Source organism: Euprymna scolopes, chromosome 13 (genome assembly GCF_053919585.1).
Source record: "Euprymna scolopes isolate OS-2025 chromosome 13, ASM5391958v1, whole genome shotgun sequence".
NCBI lineage: Eukaryota > Metazoa > Mollusca > Cephalopoda > Sepiida > Sepiolidae > Euprymna > Euprymna scolopes.
In genome coordinates this window covers 72,523,277-72,543,747 of record NC_136494.1, presented here as the reverse complement: position 1 = coordinate 72,543,747, position 20,471 = coordinate 72,523,277, and the positions used below count along the sequence as shown (strand labels likewise).

Below are 20,471 nucleotides of genomic sequence, written 5' to 3'. Positions count from 1 at the left end.
TACGGACACCCTGTATATCAAAAAGTTTGGCTTATGTCCAGGTAACCTATATCTAAAATTTCAAGTGATTAAACCCAAAATTGTTTGGTAGACTCTGCAAAGGTAAACTCTTTCAACAACCTCTACGCAGCCAAATTCTCGCCCAAAAATTATTTTAAAAAACCTTGCTGCATGTCTGAATACTCTTTATGTGAAATGTCAAATGTTTAGACCCCAAAAACGCTAAATAGTTTGTCAGGTACTTTGAACTTTTACTCTTTGACAGCCAGATTTTCGGCAAAAATTCGATTAAAAAGCTGCTCTATGTCTGAATACACTTTATGTAAAATTTCAAATGGTTAGACCAAAAATTGGCTGACTAATTTGGCAGAGACTGCAGAGGTCAATTTAAAAAGAAAATTGACTCCAATTTTGACCCCTTAATTCAAAAGTTTGATCCATGTTCAAGTAACCTACATCTAAATTTCAAGATTTAAACCCAAATTTGACGGAGGAGTTTGGTAGAGTTTTCAAAGGTCAACTCGTTGAACTTTGACCGCTTGAAAGCCAAATTTCTGGTCGAAAACCAATCAAAAAGATTTTCCCAAAATCTCAATAACTCATATGTAAAATCTCGAGCCTGTAGACTGAAAATTGACAGAGTAGATTGGTAGGAAAATGTACACACACAGACACACACACATACACAGACAATTTCACTTTTATAGCTATAGGTGTCGGAAATTACATTGCAGATTTAAACTTAGCTATATTGTCAGATTCTCTTATGTTAGGAAATAAGAATACCGTTAGAATCTCATTATATCTGATTATATTTTGAATATAAGATGTCTCTCGCAATTCAAAGCGAGATCGACTGTAGATAATAAGCACAAAACATACTCGTATGTAAGTTCATGAATATTAAAACTATTCATTTATTAAATAAGAATTATATATATATATATATATATATATATATATATATATATATATATATATTAAATTGTAATTCAATGAATTTCCAAAAACTCTCATTGAAATGAAATGAAGTGGTTGAGTTTCATATCAAAGAATTTTTATTATTCTAGGCAAGAAAAAGAATGCTTTAGACAATTATTCTCCTTAACCTATAGAGTTTCGATGTCTACCATCTCATCAGAGGAGAGAAAATATTAGCAAATAGTTATAAAGGTATGCACCCTATTTGCTAAAGTCAGTGAGACATGGTAAGTCAAAGTGAAAATAATACATTTATCAGAAGTCCTGTAGCAGAAGGATTTGTAGAATAAGGATATGAATGTTTTTGTAGATCCAGCATGCTTGGTAAAATCTAGGCACCGCCAAAAATGACCGAAAAATCAAGTTGTTGTTTTTTAAAACGAAATTACATTTATTAATATCCATTATTTCTGAGTCACTTTTTTTTCCAGAAAGATAAAACCCTGAATTTAATCATATAGAAAACAGAATAATGTAAAACGTTTTCTACTATTTTTAATTAAATTTTAAATGTTAAATTTTCCCCAAAATCCAACAATTGACATTTTTTGTCTTGCACAAAAAACGTAGATAAATATTTAAAAAAAAAGGTTTTTGAAATAATTAATTTATTTATTTGTTGTCTAACTAAGATTTAGGATGATTTTCTAAGAGAATATTCAAAAATATTATAATATAAGTACCTGGATTTTAAATAATTCCACTTATTCATATAGGCAACCAGTTACTTCGCGTCGATCTAGAGTCTAGATCGACAATGTTTACGTTTGCATTTGATAAAAAGCAAACTATGGAAGACCAAATAGGCAAAAAAAAAAACTTATTTTTCAGTGACGAACATTTCAATGTATTATTAACGCTGAGGCTGGCCAGTACCAGATGGGTGACCATTTGTATGATTTTGGTTTTTAATGTGTGTGTGGGGGGGCCAGGCTCCCCAAAATGGGGGAGGGGCAATTTAAAGCAGAATAAAAAAAAACTTACCTGCCTCCCCCCCAGTTTTGGCGGTGCCTAGTAAAATCCATGTTATACGTTCTTTACATCCGTGTGGTAATAATGTCGAAGCTATATATTGGGTAATTCGCATAGCTGTGTAGATATCTGAATCGGGCAAGGGCTTGTTTAAATTTGTTTGTGGGTCCAGCGATAATAATTCAAAGTCTGGTGGAAATCTTTTCATTAGAAGTCTATATTATTTTTAGTGGGGTGAAGTTTTAGGGAGAGTAGGTAGTGGTAAGTGGTAGTAAGTGGGGTGACAAATCTGTGCATATTCATCCTTATATACACATGAACACACATATACAAACACACACATACACAAAATATACATATATACATATACATACAAATACGCATACACACATATACATATACGTATACATATATATAAACATATATATACATATATATATATGCATACATATACACACATAAACATACATGTATGTAAATAGATATCTCTTCAAATAGAATCAAAGAATCATAAAGTTTGACTAGTCGCTTAATTGAGGTCAGGTCGTGTACTAGATATAGAGACTAGTTCGGGGAAGGGAAGAGGAGGAACAAGAAGAATATAGAGATAAGAACAAAAACAAAAATAAAATAAAAAATAAAAAGATGGGCCAAATACGTAAATGGAATAATTCATTTTTTCCGGAATTTTCCTAGTTTGATCTCAAATCTCATTGTCAGTTTAAATCGTATTTGTGCCGTCAACTCAAGTTATATATACTGCCCATGAGATGCTAATTATTATTAATTTTATACGTATCTATATTTCCCTTAGAAAGAGGATTGACATAAAGTTTAGAATATACTAATGTTTATTAGCTAATTGTGAAATTAATTCTAATATTATTGATGGAACGTTTTATCTTTATTTTATGATCCTTACGGTAATAGTTCAATGCTAAATAAGTTAAAACAAAGGTAATAAAGTAATGATAATACCTTACTGAAAAACGTTTAAAATCAGTAATATCCATAACATTATGCTATTTAATAATATTTAACTGGGGAAATTTTCTACAACTGCATTCCAATATACACAAAGTTACCTATAAATACATGAATATATATATATATATATATATATATATATATATATATACACGTACACATGCATGCACGCAAACAATATATATTTTTACATACACGCAACCATACAGTTTATACACACATACGCTCACTTATTCTATATATACTTACATCTAAGCCCATATATACCCACATATAACACGTGTTCCATATATACCCAGATATACCCTCATATATACAAAAAATATATTTAGACATAAAGAATGTATACCATTATTTTACACCATTAATTATAACAATAATTAGTGTATGTAACTTACCTAAATTTATCATAGATAATTTTTAACCCCTACACTGCTAATTTAACATTAATAAGATGAAAAAAGTGGGGTTGCGTAACTATGGTTATAGAATTTAATTAACCTAGTACCAACAGGGATGACGCATCATTGAGTATAGTTCTTTCTTGTTTATACGTACGGATCTGGAGATTACCTTGCAATGGGGAATTTTTACTCCTTTTTTGGTTAGTACATTGGAGCGAAATTTTAAATTCTATAATTGGGAAGCTGCATGTTTTTGGAAATACTATTATAATTAGATCTTAGAGTGCAAATTACGTGTATGAGATTTAAAGTGTAGTATGTTAATGTGCTTATAGTAAGGCTCTACTTAACATGTGCATATATATAAAAAGAGAAAGTTATTTTATGTGTTAAAAGAGGTGATTAAGAACCTATCTTTAGAAAATGAACATTATTATATTAGCAAAGTAATAGTTTAGATTTTAGTCAAGACTGATGTGTATTTAGTCATTTGTTTTTACCTATTTATCATTTATACAGAGAGTGTATGTTATTTTATATTAAGATGGCTGTATTTAAATTTTTTCTTGTGTTTACATCTGGACACTAGCTCATTCTTGGTATTTATTATGGGTTTGTTGAAGGTTATGATGTTAACTGCCTCGGATATACAAAGATTGCAAAACTTATCCCCTGGGGCATGTGATCTAGATTTATTCAGTATTCTCCATTTAATTGAATATGGAATTTTCTTGTCCTCTAGGCTGTTGATTAATTTAGTTAAGGATGTACTATTATTATCATTGTTTTGATATCTTTCATTTCTTAAGATTCTTATTTTTATTAAGCTTGATGATGCACCTATATACGTGAATGTTTTTCTTGTTTTATTACAGATGTAAACACAAGAAAAAATTTAAATACATTAAATAAATATATTATTATTATTATTATTATTATTATTATTATTATTATTATTATTATTATTATTAGCGGGACCTGTGAAAATACCACATTTGATTATTCATATTTAATATATTGATGTTGGTATTCTGTGGATGTGCAGCGTAAATAGAGATGTCTGTATATCATTGTAGCTCTTTTGTTAAACTGCAGAGGTATGTATCTAAACACTCAGAGACACCTGCTGTAGCCAGGTCGTAAAATATGATATTTGAATTTATGCAGATTTCGTATGTATTATTATATAGACAATTTTCTATCGATTCTTATATATTATAAAGTTGTGATTTAAAAAATTAAAAAAAAATCAATTATCTATATGACTTGGATTCATCAGCTTGAATCGAAACCCTAAAAAAAACTTTATTCAGCTATAACTGAAACCAAAAAGACACTTTTGAAGAATTCTTGGTAAAATTATTTATAAAAAAGATAACTTGAGTGCCATCAGCTATTATCGAAACCGAAACCAATACGTACGAAGAATTCGTTGGTAAAATTATTTATTACAAACAATGGAAGGCCATAACAAATAAATGACAGTCACCTGGAGAAAAGAAAGAAAGATGTAAGCGTGACACACAAATAATACACATACACACTATCATATTCATATAAAGATTTTTGTCATTATTATTATTATTATTATTATTATTATTATTATCATTATTATCATTATTATTATTATTATCATTATTATTATTATCATTATTATTATTATCATTATTATTATCATTATTATTATTATTATTATTATTATTATTATTATTATTATTATTATTTGTTTATCTAATTTTTATTTATAACTTAATGTATTTTTCAATATGCTTTTGTTTATCCTGTTTTTGGAAATCGTTTTCAGCTATATCGAAAATATCCGTAAATAACTTTAAAACCGACTCCATCACAAAAGTACAAAATCGAAAGTAATCGATCGACGAATACCTGAATTGTTTTTTTGTTTTTTAAAAGGCATTAAAGAAAAGAAAACATTCCCGCGTCAGTCGATTCGTATGGAAGTAAACAATAACAACTTACTACAATAAAGGATTCGTTAGTATTTTCTCTGAAGGCAACGTACTGGTAAAACGTAATATGTTCAAGTAAGCTAATTCTATTATTGTTTAAAAAAAAAATCTGCTAAAATATCCACCATTTGCAAATGAGAAAATTGATCATAAACAAAGTCTTATTTTAAAGAAGAAGAAAATGACGATAAGTATGGCGATCGCCATTTTAAAGATGGTGAAATTCCAGGTTAAAAACAAACAAACGAAACAGATATATCTTTACAATGTTTCTAACCAGTCAAAGTATTTCATGATGATGTATTTCATGATTTCAAACATCAGCTTGGCAGACCGAAGAAAATATTATTTCGAAACAAAACATGACAGAACAAAGAGAATGATAGTTTTACTTAAGTGAAACAAGAGTGTGTACTTATAGAAATTATAGAAACGATAGGTTGTCAAAGAATGCTCTTGGATTGGTTATAGTGACTATGTTAGGCACCGCTCTTCAATTAAGAAATGTCCGTGAAGTGACAGAATAGTATATTTCGTCATAACACAGCACAAAGATAATTACATTTCAAAGTTAAACGTGACAAATGAAAAAAAAAAGAAGCGATTTCAAGCTCAAATGTGACAGATCAAAGAAAATATTATTTAAAACCTGAATGTGATAAACCAAGAAAAATGCTATTCTTTACATAAACGTGATAGATCAAAGAAAATACTATTTAAAATTTTAACGCGAATGACCCAAAAAAAAAAATGTAATTTCAATCCGAAGACTAATAAACCAAAGAAAATACTATTTCCAACTTAAAAATAGCAAACCAAAGAAAATGCTATTTCAAATTTTAGCATGACAGACCAAAGAAGATGCTATTTTAAACTGTAATGTGAGAACTAAAGAATATGCTATTTCGTACTTAAGCGTGACAGACCAAAGAAAATGCGATTAAAATCTATAGATGTTGCAGTTAGTCAACAAGTAAAATATGAACAATACATTCTCTTTCTACCCCTCCCACTATCCAATTTGTGCAGACGCGTTTGTGTAAATCTGGGCAACTGCTATCAAATATGCCGTAGGCAAAATCTGAGGCTCATAAGTTGTTGGTCTTTGGGAAAGGATTATCTTGCCAGCGGTATTTGCGCAGGACCGCCGTCCATGGACTGCTAGAGTCAAAGAAGAAGGAAAGCAAGCTCGTTAAATATTCAAAATATGAATGCCGCACAAAAACAATACGCTTTCTTTTACATGTGATATATTCGAGAAATAAATCGATTTTTTCTGCAAAAGAAGCGTTGAGGACACTTTGTTGTGTTTCTGCTGTACTTAAAAGAATGATAACAAACATTAGTGCATAAAAAATTATATTTATTTATTTCCGTTGGTGGCGAACAAGTAGAATGAGTGAGAAATGCACTAATTTTCGTATCCACCTGCAAATTCCAATTCTGGGATTTCGTCTTCGCCATCAATGTAGCTACGCCGATAGCGCGTTTATGTAGTGAGAGGGAATTTCCGTCGTCAACTAAAATTTGTAGATAGCATAATATTTGAAGGCTGTTTTAGATCAATTAACATTTATTTGCTTTCCAATAACCGACCGTGTTTCTTTTTTTTTTTTGTACCCGATACATAGTTATGACATTTTTGTACCGATACATAGTTGTGACTTTTTGTACCTGATACATAATTGTGACTTTTTTGTACGCGATACATAGTTGTGACCTTTTTTTACCCGATACAGAGTTGTGACTTTTTTGTTACCCGATACATAGTTGTGACTTTTTTGTTACTCGATACATAGTTGTAGCTTTTTTGTACTCGATACATAGTTGTGAACTTTTTTGTTACCCGATTCATAGTTGTAGCTTTTTTGTACCCGATACATAGTTGTTATTTTTTTGTACCTGATACATAGTTGTGACTTTTTTGTTACCCGATACATAGTTGTGACCTTTTTGTACGCAATACATAGTTGTGACCTTTTTTGTACGCGATACATAGTTGTTACTGTTTTTTTACCCGATACATAGTTGTGACCTTTTTTGTTACCGATACATAGTTGTGACCTTTTTTGTACGCGATACATAGTTGTGACCATTTTGTACCCGATACATAGTTGTGACTTTTTTGTATGCAATATATAGTTGTGACTTTTTTGTACCTGATACATAGTTGTTACTTTTTTGTACGCGATACATAGTTGTGACTTTTGTACGCGATACATAATTGTGCCTTTTTGTACGCGATACATAGTTGTGACTTTTGTATCCGATACATAGTTGTGACTATTTTTGTTAACCGATACATAGTTATGTCTTTTTGTACCCGATTCATAGTTGTGACCTTTTTTGTACGCGATACATAGATGCGACTATTTTTGTTACCCGATACATAGTTGTGACTATTTTTGTTATTCGGTACATGGTTGTGACTTTTTTGTACCCGATACATAGTTGTGACTACTTTTGTTACCCGATACATAGTTGTGAACTTTTTTGTACCCGATACATAGTTGTGACTTTTTTGTACCCGATACATAGTTGTGAACTTTTTTGTACCCGATACATAGTTGTGACTACTTTTGTTACCCGATACATAGTTGTGACTATTTTTGTTATTCGATACATGGTTGTGACTTTTTTGTACCCGATACATAGTTGTGCCTTTTTTGTACCCGATACATAGGTGTGAACTTTTTTGTACCCGATACATAGTTGTGACTATTTTTGTTATCCGATACATAGTTGTGACTATTTTTGTTACCCGATGCATAGTTGTGACCTTTTTTGTAGCCGATACATAGTTGTGACATTTGGTGGGGGGCGTATTTATGTCAAGTATGTTTATTCTTGGCAGATAAAATTCCCGGTACACCTGATCAGGATGTTCAACACTTTTAAATGGATGATTTCGTTAAGTTCGTGCTGCACTCATTCATGTAGCTTCGTTGGTGTATTCCGCTGATTGAGATGGTCAAGGTTCCTAAAATGACCCCCGTTTAAATTTTAAAACATGTTCTCGAAGAATTGTGCGTCAATTAGTTTCGACTATTACTTTCAATCTGTCGATGTTAACTGCTAATCGATGTCTCAGTTCAGTTTCGAAAGACAAAGGATACCCCCTGTAACGGCAGCTGCACGTTTAATTGTGAGGCAAGGGTGGCACAATCTCAATTCACAACTGAATCGGCACGGTTTGAATCCAGTGGCAAGAAGAAGTCCAGGACGAATAGAAGTAATGCCGAGATAAGCGGAGAGCACATACAACACATAAAAGTCCCAAATTGTCACCCATTTAGTACTGACCAAGTTCAACTTTGCTTAGCTTCGGTGATCCAGCAGGAACTGGTGGGTCAACGTGATTATGCCGTATTATTAACTGCTAATGAACACATAAAACCTTCTACTTCGATGTTGACAGCACTAAGATCAGAACTTTTGGCTAAGTTTCCAGTTCACGTCAACGATCTTCTGGTCGGATTTCATGTTAATGTTATGAGGGGTGCTACTATGTTGAACTATAATGTGCTATTGAATTTAATAATGCTGAAACGTCTGGTCAGCTAAGCTACAAAAAAAAAATCAATATGGCGCTACGAATTGGAGTGTATCGTTGTCTTCGTAATCAGTCATGTGTTGATGGATTGCGAATCCACCTAGGCATTTTGCCCGAGGCTTTGGAAGGAAGGTGTGTGGATAATCGGAAAGGGCATCTTACATTATTTTTACGTCCCGACAACTATCTTTTACATTATTTAACACTAAGAAGAAAAAAAAAGAATAACTTCTCTCATTTGCTTTGCGGCAAATCAACCATTTTTATTTACTAAATTACATAAGTTATGATGTCGGTTTAAAAGTAAAAGATAATACTTGAAACATTGCGGACGTATTCATTAGACATGTTATTTGTGTTAAGAATCTTCTCATATTATGAAACAATTAACAAAAAAAAAACAACAACAAAAACAAACACACGTTCAGTTTCGTGATTTTAAAAAAATTTATTCATCAATACGTGGACGCTGTAAGTCGACATAATGGACATGACATTGCCTCGGATGATAGATAACGTCATGCGCTATAACAAACATGCGATCTATGGGGAATCGTAACTGAAATCCTACGAACCTTTGTTTCTTTTTCTCATAATAGCAGTAAAAATATAATAAAAACAGAATTAAATTGTATTTATTTTTTTTTGGTTATATTTATAAATTTTCTTAATTTTATATCATAAAATAATGTATTTAATTGCAATATTCTTTTAAATTATGATTACAAAAATCTAAAAAGCAATGTTATCTTAGTTGCCAGGAGAGTTCCACTCAAGAAAAGACAGATTCATTAATTATCATTTTTTTTTCTTTTCTGATATTCCATAGAAAGTGGATAGCATTTAATGGCAATCAATTTCAAAGTTAACAAGAAAAGAAAAACAGATATTTTAGAAATACGTTTAGCTTCTACTTTACGATGAAACTGTTTGGATTCTGACAATATTTTTTGTTTTATTTTTTAAACGAACAAAAACGTAATCGAATTTGCACTCAATTAAACGTACACTTGAAGCAATGCTATAACATTTAAAGTGTTTTGAATAAAATAATCACCGTAATCATCTGAACGACTTTTATGCATGAATACATATATGTGTGTGCGTGTGTGCGTTTAAAACGTGAACTTCAATGCTTATAACTTTAGTTATATCACAAGGAGACAAAAGACATCGTTCCGATGAATATAAAAAGTGAATAAATATATATTTATATGTTAAACTGCGTTGTTTTTTTAAACAAGTTTTCATGTCAATCTCTCCTTTTTGTCATATGGGGTCGAATACTGCTGGCAAACTAAATGTTTTGGTTTCGATTCTACCTGATGACATCCAATTCATAATTTTTTAAAAACTTTTGAAATCACAACTATATATCGGGTACAATATAATAAGGATTAGAGAATTTGCTCAATAATAATAAATACGAAATCTAAATAAATAAAAATGTATTTTAGTATATTTTACGATTTATTGAATACGTTTACAAAGAGATAACACAGTGAAGTCGCAAATGAAAAAGAACAAAGGGGAAAGAAAAGTAGTTAGTATTTCATTTTTACATTTAAATTTGCAATGTATTGATTTTTTTTATCGAGGTTTGCCTTTTTAAAATGTTTTCATTCGCACTGAATGTACGAATGAAAACTGGTAACTGAATTTCAACAATGAATATAATAAGAATGAGTATTACAATGAAAAGGGAATAGTAAATTAATGATAGTGACTAAAAAAAGGATATTTTAATACAAAATAAATACTGTATATTGACGCTAACTTGTCAATGAATCGATGCTTAACATCGTTAAATTCAATTGATTTTCTGATATTTCGTGGACTTCCTTTTAATTAGAGATATTTAGTTTTACATAAAAGACAAATCACTTTCATTTTCACTCCCCGTTCCTATATAAATATCGCATTCACTATTTGATTTTACGAAAATCGCCCCAGACAAGGCACGAAGTCACTTGATGTAAGGAGCTATAAAAATACTGCTTCAAGGTAATAAAAAAAACCCAGCTAACGATAAATGTGAAATGGATAGGTTCCGGACCAGGAAACAACAATTCTTACCCCTTTGTCATAAACATCGCTTGTGGAATGAGAGAACTAAAGGATAAAATAAAGTAATTGAGAGTTACGAGGCTGACAAAAGTCAACCACTTTTTATTCGCCTATTAAGTATATATTATTAAAGATGTAATTGTATGAGTATCTTGTGTAGGAGACGGGGAGTCTCGTCGTGGGCGATGAAGCGTTTCACTGAAGAACCACGGCAACACACAGCAAACCAACAAACAATGACAGCCACGGCGCGAAGGTAACTAACAAAGCTCAGCTGACTGCACGAATAGAAACGGAACCCAACGGTCACTGTACTGATCGCCACGAACGTCAGAACCCGACTGCCTCGCACCTCCAATGGACCGATTTTTATTCCTCAAGATGGCCTAGCTAATTTGCATCCCCGCGAGATCTCGCGCGATCCTGCGAGATTCCGTCTCTAATAAAAGCAGGCAGGCGCCATCTTGAAACTCTTTCTTCCGCTGCCTCGACCACAGGATCAGCCACCACCCCACACGCCAGGCACACACGGACCCTCTTGCGCCGAGGGCTACGGTTAGTCTCACAGTAATATTAAGTATGCATTAATACAGTATGGCCCACTTAAAAGTAGCCCAGTAAATGTAATAGAGAAGAGCAGAATTCTGTGATGTTATAAAAGATGCTGGAAGTGCTCCCCGTTGACATCTATACATTTCTGGGCACGTTCAACAACGTTTGCAGATACTGCCTGTAGATCTTCTCTAGTGATTCTCGTGATAGCGTTGGTAGTGTACTTCTTTTATTTGGTATAAGTTGTGAGGATAATTTGCACAAAGTTTTTGTTTTAAAACCCCCCAAACATAAAAAAGTCACATGATGACAAGTCCGAGGAATGTGGTTGTCATAACACTTTGCACGTTGTTCTCTCTTCCGTAAACATGTCAGTGATCTGTGAGACGTGTGGCATGTAGCGCCATCTTGTTGTAAAACGATTTGTATTTTGTCCTGTGGTGTCAGTTGGTCAGTAAGAGAAAGATTAGAGAGATCGGACTACTTTAAAGTGGACCACTTAATCTGAAAAAAAAAATGATTAGAGAAAGATTATATATATATATATATATATATATATATCAGGCTACTTTTAAGTGGGTCACTCTATATATTTAAATATGATAATTTCTTGAATTTAAGGAACTACTGAAAAATCAATAACGTTTAAAAGTGTGTATCGATTGATTTCATGCTTACATATGTATATGAAAAAAGCAAATAATAGACACGCCATAGAAATAATGCGTACAAATTTCTGTTTCTATTGTCGACGACAACCACTCGAAGCTGTACAAAGTTAAATGTTTTACACTAACTGATATTGTTTTGTGTTTCAGTTATCAATATATCTATTATTTATCACCATTCAAGTGTTATACGGGCCAAAGGAATATTAGAATTCTCGGAAATTCTGAGGAACCATATTATTGGGTTTATGCAAAGGGCAAAGAAGGCACGAAAGTTCTTTATGAACATTTATACACAATATGTATTAGACATAAATTAATAAATATTCCTCAGGTTTTAAATTATTTTAAAAGATTTTAAGAGAGATAATATAGTTACCACTTCTTATTCCAAACTTAAAATATTTCAGATTTAATAATGGATATTGTCGCAGACATAACAAGTAAGACATTTTACCAATACAACTGAATAAATATATGTATATATAAAATATATATGTATGTACTTATTGATTTGTAAATCACCACTTGCTCTCGTCTTCTCTTATCAACAACGACTATATTTCATTCCTCGCATTGTAACAGCCTTCTAAATCTCTACTACATTCAGATTTACATTTGAATTTTATCCATATGATCTGAAGGTTCAATTAATTTGTGTTAAATAGCGCCAAACTTACGGCATAATAACATTTTTCAGGTTATTTAATAACAAATCCATTCATTTTGGTTCGAGATTTTATGCTTCAATTTCTTCAAATATTTGTAGTGTTTGGTTTAACTGTTTTCTTTTACAGCATATCAACACTTGTTGGATGATTTAATGTCGAATATGCTCACTTTGGTGAAAGTTTCTATGCTGTAGATTCTACCTTTTACTATTAACCTAGTGATTAACCAATTCATCAGCGAGGATAAATAATCAATACTAGCTGGAAGACCCGATTTTGTTCGACATTGAATGAGAATCAACAAAATTTCACCCTTTCATATTTTATTGTCATTGAGACCGGCGAAGTCGCCGATCAGCCAATCAAATCGATTGATTAGCTGCTCTAGTAAGAAACCATCCATCACACGCCTACCCTTAGTCCACAATGCAGTGTAGTCTACATTGCACTGTAGAGAATCTACTGTCTATTTTATAAAATTATCTGTAAATAATGGCTTTAAGTATAAAATGCAAAAGTCATGTATCATGATTCAATTGTGCTCTCAGCAGAAACATTCATTTCGAACGCGCCTCTGTCATATCAAAGAACTGACTGTTTATTTCATGAAATTTATTTTTACATAATAACTCGAAGTAAAACGTCAACTATTATGGTTCATTTGTGCTCCAAAAAGAAAGGCACATTTCGAACACGCCCCTGTCATATAAAAAAAAAAACTGCAACTGATTTTATAGGCTGGATTTTTCTGCTTTTGCAGGGATAAAACTTCCAAAATGCATTTGTGGTGTTAATGTTGGTCAAAATCTTGAACCGTTTTTTTTTTCGATTATCGTTTTTCGATATTTATCGGACGCATTTCGACACAAAACCTACGTAAGACCACACCCAGATACATCAGGTATCCTCATATGAAATTAAAAAAAAAAATCGGCCCAGCCGTTTTCGAGTTCATAGGGAACGAACTCACACACAAACAGACAACGTTCCTTTTATATAACATAATGTTGCTTATTTATGCAGATCCTCTTTCAGCAGTCTTCGTTATTTATAATAACGTTGTATATTGACTTCTTTCATTACTTTGTATGTATTCATAACTTTTACTCGATACAAAAAACATTTAGTGAATTTAGTTTTTATCTTTAGAAGTGTCGAATGAAATCTGAAGTCACGCCTATCAACGGAGACGTCTCGAAAAGTTCAACATAGTACACAAAGGCGTTGCTTTCCGTTTTCCTGTTGGAGGTTTTTGGCAAAATAAAAAAAAAATGTCACATACGCTGGAGAAGACCTACTGCGATGTTCTTTATTTGTAGATCACGATTTAATGGGTTTTGCCGATGGCGGACCCATGCATAAACTTTTAAAAATATTTAATTACAAAGATAGAAAAAACAAAAAACAAACCAACAAACAAGCAAACACGAGTCTTGTAATTCCAAACTAATTTTAAAAACCAGTCAAAGTACAGGGTGGAACGATAAATCTATCACCCTAGAAAAGACGACATGGTTCAATTTCCGTTTGATGAAAACCGATTTTTTTTATGTTGTAGACCATCTGCTAGTTAGCCAATTGTATACAAATCCCAAGAACGATAGGAGCCTTCTATCATGTCGGAAAGTGACACAATGTTCAACAAGCGTGATCGGAGATGCGCCGCTGTACAACTCATGTTCTCTACGGATCTAAGTTATGACAACAGGACCATTACCAGCACCCTCCACATGCATCGTTGGGTTATTACGAATAACAGGGACGTACTCAGGGTGATAAAAACAAAGTTTTCAGTCACGGTTATGGTCTTTGGTGTGGTTTCAAGTCATGACAACTCACATCTTCGAAGTCGGCTTGAAAATCAACAGCAAAGTGTACCTGGATGTATTAAAGCGTGTGGTGATCCCCTGGTGCAATCAGGTAGCCGTACTCAGTGCCAGCCCACAAGTCCAAAGAGACCCAGGCTTGGCTTCAGAAGGAGTTTTACAACTTTGTACCCTTCTTTCACTGGATCCCCTCCTCCTGATCTGAATCCGTTTTGTCGTAGCTTGATTGCTGCTATCCGCCGAGTATGTGTCGAACTTTCACCGGCGCTTGTCAAAAAGGAATGCTCCCAGTTTCAGACCCGTATCGAGGCGGTGATTGAGGTTGGAGGCGGCTACATTGAATAGATGTCAACTCTACTACATAATGAAGTTACCTGAATTGAACTCTTCAATAAATGTTTTTAAATAAAGCTGCAGTATTGTTTTCTTTAGAGCGACAATTTTATCAATCCACCCTATACTCAAAAAACAGTAAGTCGAAAACCGTCGATCATCGAACGGAAAAATTCGACATTTTAGAAAAAAAAAATACCTATTTAAAAAAAAATTATGAAATAACTTCACGTATTCTGTATTATTTTGGGTTATTCGGACGACTGTTCTAATCTTAAATGTGATTCATAAAACGTTTCGGACGATGTAACCTCCGACCTTCTTTAGGCGACCATTCAAACCGATCAAACGGGCGATGAGATTCAGTCTACAGGTGATGGAGAACATTTAGTAGCCGTTTCTTTTTTGTGAGAATAAGAGACATAACAGGATTGAGTGTCCCGCACAGAATTCTATCTGTAAAAATTGTAAGAAGAAAGGACGTTTTGGCTGAGTCTGTAAATCGCCTGCTGCTATCAATCCCGGTAAGTTTATCCTCTTCACGCATATAACTTCTCAGAGTGTCTAACTCGCTCGACTTTATGTGGGGAAATCAAGAGTGCATCTACTTGTTGACACAGGGAGCTCCAAAAATTTTCTTCACGCGATCTCCGAAGGTCAAACGTTGTGAGAATAACACTTAAGATGAGAATACTAATCTGAATAATCCAAACACTCCATATTATTAATGCCCATCTCACACATTCAAAAACGTCACATCACGTATGTATGTTTTCTTAGCTTCAGCGTCACTTTGATAATTACAAATTGAATTATGTTTTAGCATACAAAGCTGATTCTATTTCCTACCTGAATTCGTCAATTTAATGTACAGTTCAGTAGAAAATTCTTACAACGGAAAATCTAAAATTTGAAATTTTGATCGATGTTAATCTAAAAAAAAAAAAAGAAATAAAATAAAAATACCCAATAAACTTTTGACCGGGTAGTTTTTACCTAAATTAAAATTTTTATTTGATGTTTCGAGAATATCAAGGTTTGGGTAAAAAATTCATAATATTTGTGAAGTCATAACTAACCATATACGATACAAAAAGAAGATGAAACACCGACGCCTCTGCGGAGCGTAACTGCCATGAATATATTTTATACGGTGCCCGGAAAACTCGTACCCGGAAAACTCGTACCCGGAAAACCCGTACCCGGAAAACTCGTACCCGGAAAGCTTGTACCCGAAAAAATCCCCCCCTTTTTGCTAGGTAGGAAAACTGGTCCCTTATTGAATAAATATCGATTGAAAACATTTTTTTAGCGTTCTTGAAGATATTGTTTTTAAAAGAGACTATGCACCCCCGAAATATTTTTTAAAATTATTTTTAACTCTTGCTTGAAAAAAATAAACTTGATCACCGAGTGAAGATACGAAAAACGAAACCAAATATTTATTGAAAAAAATACTCTAGTTTTAACACTTTTTGTGTCATTACTAAACAAAAATAAAGAAAGAAAACACGTATTATCAAAGAAAGTAATTATTTTATTTAGAAGAATTAATTCAGCTTAAATAATTCTTGTGTTATTACAAAACAACAAAAAAGAAAACACAGTCTTATGTAATTTTGATACCACGCTGAAATAATAACGTTATTATTTCAAAAGCCATTCTTAATATGGGGAGGAGAGTGTATCGTTTAAAAGTCATTACGGGGCACTTGTGCAGTACTTAAAATATATACAAATTTATTTTCTTTTGGAGGTGGGGGAGGCTCGTTTTAAAACTATATCTACCTCAGTATTTTCTTTGATTTTCGAACATTTTTTGTTCAAAATAATTTACTAAGTAATGTCGAGTGCGACATTATTTTTTATTTCTTTTTAACTAAATAAACTGTTTAAAATAAGTTTAAACACCAAAAACTTACAAAGCTAGGTAGAAAACGAAAACTTAGAAAAATCAATTTCTTTTTTTTAAAACAATAAACATATAAACAATATTTTAAAAAATAATTATGGGATGCGCATTATTATCTAAAAATATACAAATTTATTTTCTTTTTTTGGGGGGGGCCGTTTAAAAACTATATCTACCTTAATATTTTCTTTCATTTTTTATTTTATGTCGCCCATTTTTGTTCATAAGTAACACTCGACATTACTCCTTTTTTAAAAACTAAATAAACTCTTTAAAATAAGTTGAAACACCAAAACTTTCAAAGCTAGGTAGAAAACTAAAACTTAGAAAAATTAATTTTTAAAACAACAGTAAACAAGTTAAAATATTTTTAAAAAATATTATGGGATGTGTATTCTCTTTTAAAGACAATATCTTCTTGAAAAACGGCCATAAAATGTGTTTGCAATCGATGTTTATTCAATAAGGTACCAGTTTTCCTACCTAGCAAAAGGGGACGAGTTTTCCGAGGTCGAGTTTTCCGGGTACGAGTTTTCCGGAGACGAGTTTTCCGGGGACGAGTTTTCCGGAAACGAGTTTTCCGGGGACGAGTTTTCCTAAATTCATTTTATACATATATATGTATTATGTGTGTGTGTGTGCTACAGCAATTTTTACATTTTTTAATATTTCAATAAAAATTTGAAACTACATACTGTCGATTTGATCTGTTTTAAGTCCCTGATTAGTTCCCGTGTTTTAAGCTGAAATTTCCAATGTATCCGCTGTATCCGTTGTGAGCCCTAGTGCTTTCAAATCTATCTGAAACCATCTCTGGCGTGGATATCAGGTAAATAATTTTTATATTTATTTATTTATTTATTTATTGTAAGTGTTTGACGAACACCCGGTAATTCATTTAATATTAATGCAATATCAGCATTATAATTAAGTTAATTTTGTTGATGGATTGATTTTTTTTTTATATTTTCATATGCACGGCTTCTTATAAATGTAGTTTTGAGAGGCCAATGTAGTTTACTTGAATGATTGTTTAATGTGCATATGGGAAACAATTTTAATGGTGAAAATACGTTGTCTTAACAAATATATTTCGTTTAATATAAAAATTTAATATATATATATATATATATATATATATATATATATATATATATATATATATACATGTAGTTTGATTTTTTTTGTGTGTGTTCCAACAGTGTAACATTTTCTAAAAATCAAAGCAAAATTATAAAAAATCGTATATATATATATATATATATATATATATATATATGAGAGGTGCCCGGAAAACTCGTACCCGAAAACCCCCCTCCCCTTTTGCTAGGTAGGAAAACTGGTCCCTTATTGATAAGTATCGATTGAGTACACATTTTATGACCGTTCGTTCCTAAAGAAGAAATTGTCTTTAAAAGAGAATACACATCTCATAATATTTTTTAAAATTATTTTTATCTCTTGTTTTAAAAAAATAAACTTGATCACGGAGTCAAGATACGAAAAACGAAACCATATATTTATTTTAAAAAAATAATTTAGTTTTAACACTTTTTGTGTTATTACGAAACAAAAATAAAAGAAAGAAAACACGTATTATCAAAGAAAGCAATTATTTTATTTAGAAGAATTAATTTAATTTAAACAATTCGTGTGTTATTACGAAACAACAAAAAAGAAAGAAAACACGGTCTTATGTAATTTTGGTACCGCGCTGAAATAATAACGTTATTTTTCAAAAGCCATTCTTAACATAGGGAGGGGCACTTGTGCAGTATGCACACGGCAGCTAATTGTAGAGAGCGATAACTCCAATTTCTTTTAGTCAAATAACACGACAAATAAGTAACCAACAAGATTTTTTTCCAAACAGAAAAATATTTGAAGCCCAAACATTTATTGTATAAAAATGTATCAATATATAATTATAAAAGCATTTATTTAAAAGTAAACGTATTTTTTTTAATGATTTCTTCCTCAAAGCATTTTCTTTCACTTTCTTCGTATATATCTCAGACTTTATTTTTAATCGCGCGTGTATTTATTTTATTTTTTGAATTTATTTTTTTTTGGGGGGGGGGTAAATTTGATTCATACTTTTATTTCGTGCTTGTTTTTATTTTATTTTAAAAAAAATAATGAATAAAAATTAAATTAAAATTTAATTTTTATTCATTATTTTTCCACTAAATATTATTTTTTTGTTAAATTATTTTTTCATACATATTCAAATAATGCTTTTGCCCCCCTTTTTGTCCTCAAATATTATTTTCAGAAATATTTCGTGATTAAATAAACCAAACAAAACCTTAAGGAGTAATGATTAAATAAAAACACCAGGGTCCACGTTCCTCGTGAAGTACCAAATTTTCTAAATAAAATATTTGTTGTATTATTTGATAATACAAGAAGTGTTTTCTTTTTTTGTTTGTTTCGTAATAACACAAGAAACCTAGAGCATTTTTTTTTTTTTTTTAGAAATATATGTTTTCGTTTTTCGTGTCTTCCGTTCGGTTTCGTTTTTCGTGTCTTTCGTTCGGTTTCGTTACATAATCAACCGTATACACGTCCGGTAGCTTGATTTTTTTCTGTGCAGTGATCTTGGACATTATGTAAATATATACAAATTTATTATCGGTGGGGGAGGGCGCTCGTTTTAAAACTATATCTACCTCAGTATTTTCTTTTATTTTTTATTTTTGGGTGGTTATCGAGACTCCTAAGACGTGATTATCTCATGTCGGGCAATTTTTGTACAAAAGTAACACTCTACATTACTTTTTTTTGGTTTTGTTTTTTTTACTAAATAAACTCTTTAAAATAAGTTGAACCACCAAAAACTTTCAAAGCTAGGTAGAAAACGGACACTTAGAAAAATCAATTTAATTTTTTTAAAGTAACAGTAAACAAGTAAATATATATTTTTAAAAATATTATGGGATGTGCATTCTCTTTTTAAAAAATATCGTCTTCAAGAATGGTCATAAAATGTGTTTTCAATCGATATTTATTCAATAAGGGACCAGTTTTCCTACCTAGCAAAAGGGGACGAGTTTTCTGGGGTCGAGTTTTCCGGAGACGAGTTTTCCAGAGACGAGTTTTCCGGAAACGAGTTCTGGTACCTGGCTGTGTGTGTGTGTGTGTGTGTGTGTGTGTGTGTGTGTGTGCACGCGCGTGTGTGCGTTTTAAGTTTGCGAGAGAAAACTAGCACATGACACACAAATTAAGAAAATAAAAAAATAGAACATCAAGATAACATTGATACGGTCGGCTTCAAACCCAAACAAAAGAGACCTATGATGGTTCTCCTATGCTGGCCTCCCGAATTAGTAAAAATATAACAAAAATAAACATAAGATACAATCTTCTCCAACATTCGATTGCTGTTTGCCATTTGTTTTACATAGATTGGATTTGTTCTTTCTAAAAATTGATAAAAGATTGATACCAATAATTAAAAAAAAAACTTACAATATTTAATACTTAATAATTTTTATTGAAAGTACTGCAAATATATTTTATTTGGAATAAGTCCATCTACTTTAGATTTTATTCCCCCGAAAAAGGAGGGTCAT

At 31.8% G+C, this 20,471-nt stretch overlaps 1 protein-coding gene across 1 annotated transcript in view; it reads left to right on the top strand.

Annotated features, from left to right (window-relative positions):
* Positions 1 to 20,471, top strand: part of LOC145292069 (corticotropin-releasing factor receptor 1-like) — a 670,744-nt gene that overhangs the window by 500,623 nt on the left and 149,650 nt on the right. The window lies entirely within an intron of this gene.